The sequence below is a fragment of the Anas acuta genome, chromosome 5 (genome assembly GCF_963932015.1).
Source record: "Anas acuta chromosome 5, bAnaAcu1.1, whole genome shotgun sequence".
Classification (NCBI taxonomy): domain Eukaryota; kingdom Metazoa; phylum Chordata; class Aves; order Anseriformes; family Anatidae; genus Anas; species Anas acuta.
Window position 1 is genome coordinate 14,252,190 of NC_088983.1, and position 15,868 is coordinate 14,268,057.

Below are 15,868 nucleotides of genomic sequence, written 5' to 3' on the forward strand. Positions count from 1 at the left end.
AGTGGCGAAGAAAGTTTTTTGATATCACAATTTTCTCTTTCCAGCCCTGTGTAGTGTCTGAGAGTTTTACTCTGGAATTTTGAAGGTAATTAAACATCTTGGTGAGCAGATCCACAGCCATCCCATAGAGCAGAACAATGGGAAGTTTGTTTATTTTGTTTGTGATGAAAAAAAAAAAAAAAAAGTTTTATACTAATACAACAGTATTTGATGCCACTAGCAAGGATACATATTCATGCTGCGCATCCTCAGCAGTATAAAAAATAGATCAAGAGTAGGGTTGGTTTTTTTTGCTTTTTTTTTTTTTTCATTATTTTGGAAAGAGAAAGAAAATAAAATAATGAAACTTAATATTGTTGAAATATTTGTAAATATTTAAATATAATACTCCAGCAACCCCATATCCCTATCAACCTGTAGCTCTAATTATTAACTTAGCATTCAGCATTAAAAGAAGCATAGCTGTTATTGCACCCAAAAAATAGGGATGGATGTGGCAAGAGAAGGAGGGAAATTAAGGGGAATTACTATTATTTTCATGTACTCGAGTTCTGATATAAAAATGGAGATTTTGTCTGTTAAATGTTGATGTGCACAAAATCATAGCCAGGTCTAAATGCCTTAGTCATGGCAGGGGGTTAAAAACGAGAATATTTGAGAATAATGTGAATTAAAAAGGCAAGTTAGTTTAAATTTCTGTTTGGTAGGGCCTGAGGCCTACAACTCCGATGGGAATACACTGTAGCCGGAGGGCTGATGAATGCCCTTAATGAAGTTGGACAACCTGGAATACATGCATAAAATGATTTTAAATATTGATATGATGTCATTGTGTGTCTGAAGATATTGAAATGTTCATTTTCAGAGCTAGACAGGTTGCGTCTAATTTATTATGGGGAGGGGAATGATTATTTACATATTTTAATGTAGCAATAAAACAATTATGGGATTTATGGAGAGAAAAAATATTCATGCTTCTTGGAGAGAAAAAAAAAAAAATCATGTTGTGATGTAAATGACTTAGAGGAGCTTGTACCAGAAGATATGGAGAAATACACTTTTCCTTTTTTCTTCCTTATAATTGAGATAATACATTCATAAAGCATGTAAAGTAAAAGGACCCTTTGACCAATGTTAATTATATTTAACCTGCTCCATGTATAGTAGAAGGAACAGCTTAAATATATCACTGGGGATGACTAACTCACCCATATATTCTGGATGTGTCTATTATAACATTTCCATGACATTGCCTGGTTCTCAGAACAATTCTTACCGTGAAGAAGAGGAGACGTGGTGTTATAATGGTGCGTTCAGTTCCGTTGTGATATGAAAGTTTTTACAGAGAATGCCTCAGGGCAGCTGTCTGCCTCATGTGTTCAGTATTATGGCTGTATAACACACAGGGGTGGAAGTGTATTAAAGGCAGAGCCATTGCAGTCTGCTGGAGGTTGCTGGTGCTAAGGTCCAATCTTTATCATCTCCAGAACAACTTAAAAATGTGTATTCTTTGCAAAAATTGCTTAGGATACTTTATTCACTTGTTCTTTTGTTCCTGAATGGTATTCATCCCAACCTGAAAAAAGAAAGAATGTAGACTGCATTTCAGCTCTGGTGTAAGTTGAAGCAGCTACCTTACATATGGAGATGCTTAGAGGGTGATTTGCTGTTTCTGTTTAGCTTTGTCCCCCCTTATGATATGTGCGAGCAAGTGGGAATGAAAACTCTCCCACCTTTCAGCTCCCTTGCCCACCTTTCATGCACGGGTTTAGCAGATCATGGCAGGTTTCATGTCAGTTTAGCAGAACCGTTAAGGACATGCCTAACTCAGAGCATCTCACTGAGGCTGTTTATTTGCACAATGATGGGCAACTTCTTGCTGAATCATGGCCTGAATGATTACAGACACAAAGTAACAGCAGATCGGTCCTTTGAAGAACGTGCACACTATACTCTGTGGTTCTACATGTATTTGATCACAGACCCTAGAAATTATGCCTATGACCTGGGCAGAGTTTTTGCTGTGTCCAGCCTTGAGGTAATTTCCACAATGGCCAAAACTCTTTCAGGAAAGCAATGGCAAAAGAGTTGGAGAAGCCGTCTTCCACTGGAAGCCCTTCCTTCTGAAGCACATATACCAACAATGACTGGATGGGCAAATGAGGCAGAGGGAGCAATATCCTGAAAAATATTTCCAGACCATCAAGTCTAAAAAGATCTAGAGAACAGTAGAGTGAAGGGCAGCGTAGCTAAGGACAAAGGATACATATGAAAATTAACATGTTTTAGTGAGAAAGATGGGTGGTTGAGGACTTGACAGAGATGTATAAGATCAGAAATGGCCCAGAGGATAGCCATTGATTTCTCCCATTCCTACAGTAGCAGAAAGAAAGGGCACCCGACAAAATGAGCAAACACCATATTTGCAGCAGAGGAAAGCTTTTTTTTTTTTTTTTCCACAGAGCACATAATTGTGCAACTTTCTCTGTGGGATGATTAAGAGGCCAAATATACAAATAGATTTGGAAAAAAATATTAGATAAATTTGTTAGAGATAGCTTCTTAAGTCTGGATATAACCTTTGATTCAGGAAATTGCAAAACCATTGATTGCCAGAAAAAAATCACTTTACATGTTTCCTGTTTCCTCTGCTTTTCCCCCAACCATCCATTCCTGTTAATGCCAGACAGTAAACAAAGCCAGAGATGCTGCCCAGTCTCGTACAAACAGGTACAAGGCACATAAGAAATTCAAATGGCTTTTAGCTCATCTCCACTGGCGAGCTATCAAGAAACAAGCTGATTCTTGGCATTCTTGACCTATTCATTCAAATAGGAGCATGTGTCAACAGAGCATGGGTCAGAGACTATCCCCCAGCTCAGAGCACAGCAGACAAGGAAGTGTCTCCACAGCGTCTCCACCATGCACATGTTCACAGGTTTGCACGGCCCTTCCTGCTGCACCCTCAGCTTCCTTGTGCAGCCATGTTTCACACTGTGTCTCAGCAACTATTTTCTCCTTATGTTTTAGATCACATATGTCATAGCTGTTTAAAACTAATTTCAATTAAGGAATGGATCAAATCTCTCAATGATTCCAGCTACCCTCTTAACTGAAGTGATTGCCCTGGAAGGAGCAGCGTTTGGATCTCAATTTGGTAATCAAATAGCCAAACTATGTGATTAGCCTATATCAAATTAGTCACCGTTCACCAGCTGACACCCTCAACTAATGCCTCCTGCCACTAATTGACTTTATTTCCACTCCCTTTAATGTAGCTACCTGTTTTCAAGCTGTTAACTGGATTTACATGCCTTTCAGCTTCATCTTTCTGATAAATGTCCTGCATCCCTCCCACTCTTCAAGTAATCCTTCCAGTATCTGTCCTCTCTCCTTCTATCCCTCTTTTCTCTCTTGCCTCAAATATGCTTCCATTCTTAACTTTCATCTCCCAAAGAAACTTGCAGTGTGATTTTGGCCATTACAGAATAAAACATTATGAAAAATCAGTGTAAGAAGGCAGGGGAGCTCTGCCGTTGAGTAGAATGGTGTCCCCAGCACAAAGGCATATCGGGCAGGCTGAGTGGTCAGGACTCTGACTGCAGGGTACTTCCTCAACTTCACCCACTCAGCACTGAGGGGTGGAGCACAACCATCAATGGGGAACAGTGCCTGAGTCCTGTACATAAGCCTTGTTTAGATGGCCATCAAATATTATTTACAAAAACAAATATTATTTACAAAACACTAGGAGTGACTACAAAAAGTTCATTTCTGATCCAGTTAGCAAAAAGCATTTCTACATTACCACCACTGTTCCCTTACCACCCTGCCACAGCCATTGGTGAGGTTGCTGCCTTTGTGCTCTACCATAGAGCCTCCGTGCAGGGAACGGGTGCAAAGGAGCCCCAGGAGCTCTCAGCTGGAGCACAGCATGCCTACCCCACAGGGAACTTGCAGCAATTTTCTCTGTAGGAGAAAAACAATGTGCTGCAGCCTCTTCCAGCTACCATATTACACACACCAGGTTATCTAGCACAAACCAGAACAATCCCTAGGCAGCTGTAAATGGTGCAAGTGGAGCTGGGAGTGCAACAATTGCGTGCAACAGCCTTGCCCTCTCTGCTTGTGAGTGACAGCCCAGCTACACACAGCCCAGATTGTGCCATTCCTCTCATTTGACTTAAGATATGTTGGGCTAGTGAGGTTCACTAACCATTCATAGCGAGTATATAATATTATATACATTGCTAGGAAAAATAGCTGGACATTAGTATCATTCACTGCTAATACGGGACACAAAAGGAATTTTAGAAACTGCAGCATCCACAAATTTTCCTGGTAAGAAAATAAACATGGCAAGAAACTGTTTTTAAAAAGCTTTAAAATGTTCCTAAATATCAACTTTATTTTTAAAAATTGCAACATTTGTAGAACAGAAATGTGATCTTAGCTATCTAAAAATATGTTCAAAAAAGAGAAATGTAGCATTATTTTAATGGTATTAAATTTGAGGGAATAAAGTTTAATTCATTTATTCAACTGAAAAAATTATCTGAATACAATTGTAATTCAGAGTAAGTGAAAATATGTTTCCATTCGCATTTAACTTTTTGACATTTTTGTATTGTAACATGTACAATTCCCAAATTATTTAATGTATTTTGTTTCTTCTTTTACAAGACAACTGAAAGGCTTTCTACAATATGGGTCATAACAAAAATTTTCACTCTTAAGCTCCCTGAAGAATTGTGTTCAGTCAGGCAATTTTTTTGTATGTGGATAAAAACCACCTCTTTATTTGTTTTCTGCTAATCAGACATCATCATAAGTGATGGACAATAGGATTTGTCTGAGGAGCTGCAAAATTTTTAGAATACATTTGCAAGGCTGATTCAAAAAATCACATAATATATATTACAAAATATTGTCTAGGCCATCTTAGAAGAAATCATTGATACAACTGAGTAAACCAGCACTGGCCTTGATGGAACAGCATTGGCACAAAAGAAATAATGCAGTAATGCACTCCCAAGAATTGAGAGCTAATAGAGAGCAACATTATGGATATTACCCAGGATGTAATACCCTTATTCTCATACATACCACCTCATTTCACATCAGGATGCAGACAACTCATAACAGAACTTATGGGAGGAGAGGGGAAGGATGAGGGACGAGGGTTTTTGCCCATGAACAGATGCATCTGATTCACTATCAAAACCTCTCAGGCCCAAGTGGAAGGCACAGATTCAGAGACACTGGGTATGAACATTAAGGAAATCTCTCTAGCTAACCAATTTTCTAACACTCCAGTTCTGCCCTTGAGTTTTGTTGCTTCTCTGTAAGCTCCCTTCTCATCCTGAGCAGGAAAATGCTGTACTGGTAAATGTCTGAGGGCAGTAACCCTACAGACAAATTTGACTTGTTTGAAACAACTGTTATTCACTCCTGAGAAATGTGACTGGATCTGAATAATTTACCAAAAGAATGGGTATCAAGGGGACAAAAGATTCAGTCATATTTGTTACACTTGTGTTACACCTGTGCACCAAGCCTCCCATACTGTAACTTCACAGCAGCAAGACAGCCTCTACTCAGAGCTTACAACTGGGTGCCCAGCATGTGTCCAAGAAATGTAAAATTACCCTAAAGGAGCAAAAAGCAGGTTTCTTGGTCTCTGTAAGCTCCTGTATTTTGCTCAGTGCTTTACTTCCTCACATCTGTTCTGCAAATGACTCAGATTTCTGAATCAGCAACTCCAGAAACCTAGTTTAAAACTGCCATCCATTTACCACCCTGTCACAGAAAGTTTCCTTCTGTGTTTGTGTGTGAGTACCCTTACCCCGCTCCAATAATTTCCATGACCTACATCCCTTTGCATTGTAGGACAGAAGCCTGCATCTTTGTAGTCCTGCACCTTCAGGAAGGCATTTACATCACTGGGACACAGATGCTAAATATTACTATTGTTTTCAGGCACTATCCTATGCCCACTCTACACTCACAGCTTAACAACTACACAAGATGCACAGCAAAGGATAATCAGCCCCCATGTCTCTGGGCAAAGTACATACCTCTCGATTCTGCCATTGATTTGTCAGGAGATGTATACTCAAGCAGATGGTTCAGAAGAGGATCCTTTAGGAAAAGTGTGGTCAGATTGACCTCACTTTCACTGAGCTGACAGCCTGGCGAAGAAAGTTAAACTGAATATCAAAATCATCAGCAAAAAAACTCCTCTTTCTTTGATTGTACAGTTTAAGAGGAGCCATTCGAGCTCAATTTATTCTCTACACAGGAACTTCATTGATTATCTCAGACATTCATGCAGGAAGGAAGATGAGATAAGAAGAAAGTTATTTTTTTTTTTTTTAAGTGATTGCAAGATGGAGAAAACTGCTTTGTGAGTGTAATATATACCATAAAGTTCCCTTTGTGTAATCTGCTGCTGAAAAGTAAGAAGAGTTTACCTTTTCTGAACAAAAGAAACATTAGAGATGGGCTGATGATCACTGAGGGCAGAGATATGAATACTAGGATTAGGCTATATATTCAGATATAAGATTAACATAAATAAGTTTTCTTGGGGGAAATATTATGGAGGTCTTCCCCTTGTCTTGTCCTGCCAATCACCAGCAGTGGGAAGACAGACTGATTACTATTCATTGTTTTTCAAAGGATATTCTGATTTGATCTCAGGCTATTGACCATGAAGGGGTTTGCCACTGACTTTGAGAGGGAATCAAAGCTGACTAAAGACTGCTGCCATAAATGAAGATTTGGGTTCACTTTTTCTCTACCAAAGTCAAGTGGCTGCCCCACCAGTCCCTCTGGAGTGGGGAGGGAACTGTTCAAATGCAAACCTGAATGCTGGGGGCAGGCAGAGGCATAACATCTGGAAACTTTACAGAGTGGTAGGTCATTGTTTACTGACAACATATTTTCTTTGCCCAAAATAACAACAGTGAGGAAAGGGTGATGAAATAGCATGTTTTATCCAAACTTTTTGGTAGCTGTGGTATGAATTGAGTGGATAAAATAAGAACATATCCTGGGAGGGGCTCTGCGTTCAGGTCAGATGTTTGAATGCAGTTACCCCTTCACAGGAAGCATCACACATCCCGAAGGAACCAAGGTGTGCACTTTTATGATGGCATTTTGCAAGCATTGATTGATACAGCAACTTTAAGTTTATAGATTTCTTGGGTCCATTCACAAAAAAAGTTTTAAGACAACCTCCTGTGCAAGCAAGCTTTTTATAGATGCACACTTTGAAACTACAGTTTCAACTGAGGACAACTAATCATTTTCGGGGAAGAAATTGGTGGGGGCAACAAGGCTCATCCAAAATGTCTTTGTGCTTTTTTGATCTTGGACTTGATCTGTGTCAGTCCAGTCCTCTGTCACAAGCCAAAGCAACATGTGAGACAAAGCAGGCACAAGTGGCACTATAAAGCTGCTATAGCTTGTGCTCCTGCTCAAAACATCTTTGCTCACAGCAGCTGAGGATTGTCACAGGGACTCTTAGAATAGCTGCACTAGAAAAATACTGATATTGCAGCCCTCCATGATCAGCTGAGTAGCCTTTCAGAATCCTTTGCAAAACACCTAGAAAGAGAGATTAATCTTGCCCATACCTTAAAACAAAGAACAGCTCTACCACCCTACACAGACAAGCAGAAACTAAGGCAGCCAGAACCATTCTTACATCACAGATGACTTCAACAGGGTCACAGCAGAGCTGGTTATAGTTACTTCAAGTATTATGATCTGCAGAAGCAACTGGAAGTGTGCCTCAGGGAGGGGCTAAGTAGATCTGTATATCATCTCTTTTATATCTGCCTCTGCTGGTGTTAGATTTTGGTGTAAGCACAGGCTATTCAGTGTAGAAGCAAAGGACTCTTGAATTCCAATATCTTCTCTTACATCAGCCTCTTTGGTCTTGTGCAAATCTCCTAACTTTTTTGACTGCTATCATTTATCTTGACAAATGAAAATAAAACTACACTGGCTATGCCATACTAGCACTGAATGTAAATGTCTGCTGATTTTAGCTACAGGTTTAAATGAAGGTGTGCTTTCTGAGAAAGAGCTTGTAGAGAAGCTGTGTCATGACACACCTTTTGAAAGCTCAGTACAAGGTGGAATATTTACATTTTGCATTTCCCTGACACATGCATGCAGGGTGTGACGCTTTCTAGCATTTATTGTCTTGCAAATGTACTGAAGCTGACAAATCAAGCATTTTTAAATAGACACTTAAAAAAAATTACTCAGCTGCTAAACCAATCACTGTAGGTTGCAGCTCAAAATGAAGTTGGAAATCTGCACCTTTTAATAAAACAATCTGCTTGAGAGCTGATGATATTTGGTTATGGAATTTATCTGTAAATATAATTAAAAATTCAACAAGAGAGTGCTCTGAACTGAGGGGTAAATATTCAGCACGATGCAGAGTGCTCAAGCTACATGATTCCCATTATCGTTAATGGGAGTCCTACAGCTAAATCCCTAAGCATCACGCTAAAAATTTACCCCCTAGTGTTTGCAGATGGAACAAAAGGATTATTGTACATACCAGCAGAAAATAAAGTTACCACTGACATTTTGACCAGAAAGCTTCCATCAGGATTGATAAGTGAAAGATTTAGCCTACTAATTCCCCTGCAGACCATTTCTTTGGGGTTTCTCCCTTCTGAAGAGTCATTCTCGATTTTTATTTAATTCACTTCCATTTACTGGTTTTCATATCATCATATTTCTCAAATTCCTGTCGTCCTGGCTACCTACCAGAATATTTCTCTCTGCTACACCCCAGGCTTCCTGGCTTCAGTGTGTACAGTTTCAGGTTCCTGAACCTTAAACATAATGGACATAAGGACAGAAGAACCATACATATGCCAATGACGTTTCAGCTGAGTTAGCTGAGTGTGCAAATTCACTCAGCAATAAAATGCTGCAGGGGACTTTGGGGGTGATTAAAATGGGGAGGGGAACATGCACTTGCAACTTCATTCTTCTGTAGTTTGCACCTTCTGCTCTTCTTGGGTTGGGGCTCCAAGGCTACAAGCTGTCAGGTGCCTTTAGCCCGGGTGAAATCAATGACAACTCGGGAGTCTAGGCCTGATCCTGCCAGGAGATTTAATGAGCAACATTTCCTAGGAATGTGACGGCACAAAACAGTGCAATCCATTAACTTTCTTAGGTACTTTTTGAAAACACACTTTTAAATAATGAAAACAATGCTTCTGAACCACCTTTTAAAATGTGTGTGTATATATATATATACACATACATACACTTATACGCACACCAAAAAGAGATGCAACCTCTAAAAGTCTAATTTGCATTCATAATTTCACTTTTTATAACTCAAAAACAGCCAAGAGGATTTGCTTATCCTTTGTACACTCTGCTACAGTCCTGAGTGAATCTTTATGGGTGAGTTTTAAAGCCCTCAACAATAGAGGCTTATAATGGAAACATTGATAGACCATTATTATAGTGCCGGTCATAAATACAATGCAATTTCATTTTATATAACATTCTTCATACAAAGTATCACAAAATGTTTTACAGTAAGCCTCAGTTGCAGCTAAAGCAAAGGGAAAGAGAATTTAAAGGCAACATTTCATTGACTTTAGCAAGGGGGAAAGAATTCCTTACAGGATAGCACAAATAAAACTGCAAGTTTTCTCTTGCCAGGTCTTTTTGTAGAAAGCTCTTAGGAGACTGAAAAAAAAGAGTAATATATATATATATATATTATATTATATATAAGATGTATCCTTCTCTCTGAAATTCAATATTTCAACTCCTACTTTGTTTAATTTTATATACTCATGCAACTCCATTACGTACCTAGGCAAGGATGCTTGTTAAATCTCCTGGCAGGATCAGGCCTAGACTCCCGAGTTGTCATTGATTTCACCCGGGCTAAGGGCACCTGACAGCTTGTAGCCTTGGAGCCCCAACCCAAGAAGAGCAGAAGGTGCAAACCACAGAAGAATGAAGTTGCAAGTGCAAGTTCCCCTCCCCCTCCCCATTTTAATCACCCCCAAAGTCCCCTGCAGCATTTTATTGCTGGGTAAATAATATAATGAAAAAGTGCCTACATGACACAAGCCACATGGGCACAGACAGCTATTAAAACTGAAATGATTTATTTCGTAACAATCCGAGGTAGCATACTTTAATTCTAGGTACAGCAACCCCTCCATTTCTGCTTGCCTCATTTGCATAGGTAATTGACAGCTTGTTAACAGCTCATTAGGAACACTGAAAACCATGTGACAGATACAAACCTAGTGCTAGAGGGGAGAAAATCTGTGAATTACAGTATATTGAAAACTCAATCAGATTCAGAATTACAGGTCACAAAGCAAGTTGGTTATTTTATTAGGTTAAAAAAAAATTAAAAGGTTAACATACCATTTTTCGACCTGTATTTTTAAGATAGCAGACTACGAGGTAATTAATTAGGAATCTGATTGTGATGTGAACTACTCTTCTCTGCCATGGGTAGGATTAGGAACCATACTAGGGTGATATAGTAGGACAAGTAATGACTGCTGAAAAATAAATTAAAAAAAATAATAATAATAAATTAAAAAGTCTCGATGTGGTATTCAATTTTGGTCTTAAAATATACTTTTCTCAAAAAGGCAAGTAACTTACAGACACTGCAATCTAATATTCTGTAACTGAGAAAAATGTAAGGAATAATTTGATTTTAGTCTATAAAAAGAAGATAAGTGTTCTGATTTGCACACTCTTACTGTCTGTAAATTTTGATGATGCTTTTTTTTTAAGGACATTTGAATATAAACAGTGCAAATAACAGTTATATCAGCAAATCTACTTTTTGTATTAAACACACACACACCATAATCTTGCTTTTCTAGCACTGCTAGCAGAAATACAGCAAAGTGTAGAAATAAAATGGTCTCCTTGCAAAAAGTCTCCCTTTCCCTGAAACCTGATATGGATTCCCTCTAATACAAGTGCCATTTGCTGATGAGGACAGAGCTGGTCAACTGTGTGTTAGTCTGCAGAGGAGAGCAGCAAGCCGTGTGATTTCAGATCTTTCTTTCAGGCACCAGAGGTTTATAGATTCTTCCCTCATCCTTCTGAAAAAACACACCAACAAAACATGATCACATTGAAAGCGCTCACTACTTAGCAAAAGGAACAACAATGTTAAGGTGTGGGATTATCAAAATACACTAGAGCTTGTTCACAGGGAGGGTTGTGCTCTTTCACTTCAAGAGGTGCAACTGTCTCAGTACAGATGCATATGTTATTTAGGAAAGTGCCATAAAAAAAATAACTTGTGAAGAGTTTCTTATATGAAATCACAGATTTATTTCCATACTATGAATGGAAGCCATTTGACTATAGTACTCTGGCTGGTAGGGATAAAATCTCTCTGTGTAGACATGGTTTAAGAGTGATTAATGAATCTGCAACCTGCAATACAATGCGAGTTGCACTTGTAAGTCACTTCAGCACTTTTGAAAGCTCCATCTTTAGTCTTCATTATGAATCAAACCAATAGGGTAGTTGTGCCCCCAGCGTTAATTACACTGACTCCCGCACCAGTGAAGTTACACTGTTGTAACTACACCAACATAAAGTTCTAATGCAGACATGCTCCAACAGTATAAAGAGAGCTTTACACATAGTACAGCTGACCCCAGATTTACACTGAGCTTAGGCAAAGCATGATTCACATACACTTAAGAAAAATTAGCTTGCTTTTTGCCCTTGAGCCCATATCAACCAAGGCATTTTGTACAAAGAAAAAGTCAGTGAATGAGCGCTGAGAAGCAGTGGTGATGGCAGACCAGTCAAACCAAGCCATAATATTGTGGCAAATAAAAGAAATGGTAAGATCACCAAATGTGAGAAAAATAAATAGGTAAAGCCTAAACTCCTGAACCAAAAATGAATTACTTTTACTTATGTGCCATTTTCTTTGACCACATCAGTACAAACAATAATGCAAATGCTGTTTTTGACAACAGATCTCATACTTGAGTACTGAGCCAAAAGTGTCAGCATAAAGGGCATGATCTTGACATTATCCCGCCATGCTTTAATCGTGTATATGTCTAACAGAATGACTTCACTGGCAACGTTCTTTGAGGCCTGGGCTTTGTTTTTCACTTTTGATTTCCCTGTTTTACATGTGAGAATTCCACTTTGATTTGGTTTATCTTTGGAAAGATAAACAGTGAAAATCAGTAATGAAACTATCAAAGCTCAGCTCACTTTCCAGCTAGGTTGACCTGAATTACAGCTGAAATTCTGGGAATGTATTCTTTTTCTGCATTAGCCACTCAGTCAATGCTTATAAGATGACATGATTAAAATGAAGTTTGAACTTACTCTGTAGATTCATTCTCTGACTTATGACAAGAGTCTTCTAGTTTTCATTAACTTAAGTGCTATTTCCTTAGGACTCTTATTTTTACAGTTTCTAATCTACAGCTTTGTAATGACCTGGCCTCAGGAACATATCATGCTGTATTTCCCCTCCTTCAGTCCTTGAGTAAGGGGCATACAGGCTATTTAGAAAAGGAAAAGGGCTGTTCCACTTTGGCTTCTAGATTGGGTGTGAGATATCAGATTTTGGTACTGGAAGTCCTTGATGGTCAACCCCTAGGTGCAGTCTGCTCACCTGTATAACAAGTGTTCAGGCCTCAGTGTCACTGGCAAAAAGCCTCCAAGCTCATTAACTGTTCCGTAGTCTTGTAGTACATTCCTATACCATTCCTTTTGTGCTGTGAATTGCTGTACACTACTAAAGGTTCATTTCCACAGTATCAACTCAGTACAAACAAGCTGCTTTGGCATCCAGGAGTCCAAGCACCATGCTAAACTTGAGGGAAGAGAAATTACCCAGAAGTTTCTTTAGAAAGCATGGGGTAGAGTTTTGGCATTGCATCTGCATGGCATTGTTGTTCTGAGCAAAACCAAGCCATTCTTCACCAGTTCACAACATAAAGTCATACAACAGCATCTGTTTTCTAGTATTTTTATATGGCCCTTGCCACAGTGGTAGGTACATTTGTTAACCAGTTTCTTTACAATTTTTGAGTTTCCAGCTGTGATCTTAGGACAACCTTGGTAGAGATAACAGACATCAGATTAATTCTTTTCTTTGAGCTCTTTTCTAACAATACTCATTCTTTATATATCTGTTTACTGACAGCAAGAATAATTAAAATGTATCTGTCAAATTAACTCCTGATAATTCTTCTGCTGTAGCACTGTGCAATAAAAAAACCTCACACATAGGCTTCTGAAGAGCAATACTCCCTGCTGCAAATCTTACAGCTACTAAAGATATTTTTCCCTTTTTGCATGGCTGGGAGGTACAGGTAAGTGACATTTTGTATTTTAGCTCAATCACCAATGTACTTCCACCAGATTGCTAAACTATGTCTGGTCCAGTAAGTCACAGGAAGTAAAATGAATTTGAAGCAATTAGAAATGAATTTAGAAGCAATGAATTTAAACTTGCAGCATTCAATACTTCAGATATCCAACTTCCTTTACACAAGACAGCTTCAGACAGCTTATGCTCTCTTAAGTATTCTTTCTGCTTAAACAAATAATGCAATTAGTTGTAATACCATGTATCTCTAGTGGTCTGTATGAGATTGAAGAGATTCTTCAAAGCTTGGGAAATAAAGCCAGATTTCAATAGTGAAGGACAAACAGATAGCAAACAAAGTGAACCCTATCTAGGAAGTCAAGTGACCATCCAAATTTGCAAAGCCACAAGATATCTTGCAATGGCAGAAGTCACATTATTTCTTATGTGATTGTTGGTCTGTGTGTGGCATCTCCTGTGCACGGTGCTATAGCTGCAGAAGCTCTGCCTGTCCACCCAGCCACACAGATTCTGCTGCTAAGGTCATCTGTTCAGACCCTGCTGTTGGCCACGATAGTATCTACCAGAGTTTCTGTGCAAAATAACTCTTTCATTAGACTCCACTTCCACCCACACCCACACTTCCCCCAGAAAGTTAGCATCCCTGGATTTGGGGTTTTGAGTTGGGGGGAGAGGGGTACACAGGACATTGAACCATAGGGCAAGTTTTGCATGCTTTTGTCATAAATTTTGACATCACCACATCAGTTTTACAGAGTGATACCATATAGACATACAGTGCCCATTTTGACCTTGAACACCCTGTAAAATACTTGCCTTACTTCTCTTTTAGAAAATCTGAAATGGAAGTGTAACTACAAATGCTGTGTTCTGGGGATGAGAACAGTATCACTCCAACAAATCACGCAAAACAAATATTTTGTGCTGTTATATCTATATGGGTAATAGGCAGCAGATAAGATGAAAAAATATTCAAGGCCACTAGTGACATTTTCCTTAGACCGTTATCTTACTTTCTCCTTTACTTCCACTGGACATTGCTTCCTATTTAAGATTGTTTTACCTATAAGACTCTCAGAAATCAGCATAGAAAAGAACAACAAAAAGAAACAGGAAAAATGTCAGGTTTCAAATAAGCCACTCAGTGGGGATGGGCTGTGAAAGCATCTCTCTTAAGCAGTCCCCCTACAAATCTTTGAATAGTTGTAGTAAATGTAGATGCACAGAAATACCTCTATTTATGCTTACTAACACAACTGGTTGGGTAAATGTTTAGAAATGAAATAGCCAGATCTTCAAACATCTTTTTAGCACATTTAATACATACACGGCTTTGGACACATTTATGTATTTTTAATTTAAAAAAAAAAAAAAAAAAACATTATCCTATAGATGCATGCTATCATGTGTGCCATAAATTAGGGCTGATATATAATTTGCTTGTTTTTATCCACAAAACTTCTGAGCCACTGCACTAAAGTTCCCCATGCCTCACTAAGCACCACAGAAGCATGTAAAACAAAAGCAGATGGAGCAGGCACACACATACATTACATATATATATATGTATATGTATATGTACATAACACACAAATAAAATCCAAATAAGTTTTAGCCTTTTGTATAATTGATTCGAAAAATGAGAGAAGTAACTTAATTCTTGAGAGATATCATCCCTCAGGATGGGCTTCTGCATCTTTATCTCTGTCGTAGTTCCTGACACACTATTATTTTTTATCTATATATATTTTTAAGCTTCTTTCCTAATTGGGATTGCAAAGTGGAATTCACTGTACCAAACCTATACTTTATTTGTAAAAACTCACAGTATATGTATATACAAATGAATCAGAAAACTACCACCCTTCTTATGTTGCCCATGTGCGGTGCAGAATGTAGTTCTGGCTCTCCCAGTCAAGCACACAATTTGCTTTTAGGACTCTGTAAGTAATAGTTTACTAGTTATTGTCTTCTATTTCAAAATAAGACTTCATCACCAACACTAGCTTTAAATATGTGCATATTTTAGGAATGGATGTGGTTATGTTGAGGTCTCTGTGTGTGTGTATATTTCTATGAACAAATACACAAAATTTCTGTTTCAGATACAAAGCTTTTGGTGTCATCGATCTGCAGGGCAGAAATCCCAGGCAGTTCTCTCAGGTACTTTGGGTAGCCACAAGTCCTGTCCTGTATCTGCACTGCTGATAGGCTGTCCTTTCTTCTTCAGTTCCCTTCTTTGATTCTGAGGAATTTGGAATAATTAATCACTTCAAGGACAACGTTCCTGGGCAACGTTTCTGGTTTTAGACAGAAAATCAAACTGTTTTGTTTGTTTGTTTGTTTGTTTTGTTGTTGTTGTTGTTGTTTTTCCCCAAAATGCTTATTTTTCTGAGGTCTAACTGCTATATGTTGCCTTGCAGGCTTCAAAAGCCACTTATTTAATGTGGTAGGTGTGGAAAA

At 38.5% G+C, this 15,868-nt stretch overlaps 1 long non-coding RNA gene across 1 annotated transcript in view; it reads right to left on the reverse strand.

The window, feature by feature from the left end:
• Positions 1 to 9,998, reverse strand: part of LOC137856916 (uncharacterized) — a 118,354-nt gene extending 108,356 nt beyond the window's left edge. Inside the window, exons 1-3 of the long non-coding RNA XR_011096873.1 lie at positions 9,865 to 9,998; positions 6,078 to 6,191; positions 1,277 to 1,576 (exon numbers count right to left, since the gene is read on the reverse strand). This is a non-coding gene — a long non-coding RNA (uncharacterized lncRNA). The remainder of the gene's footprint in view (positions 1 to 1,276; positions 1,577 to 6,077; positions 6,192 to 9,864) is intronic.
• Positions 9,999 to 15,868: the final 5,870 nt, after the last annotated feature.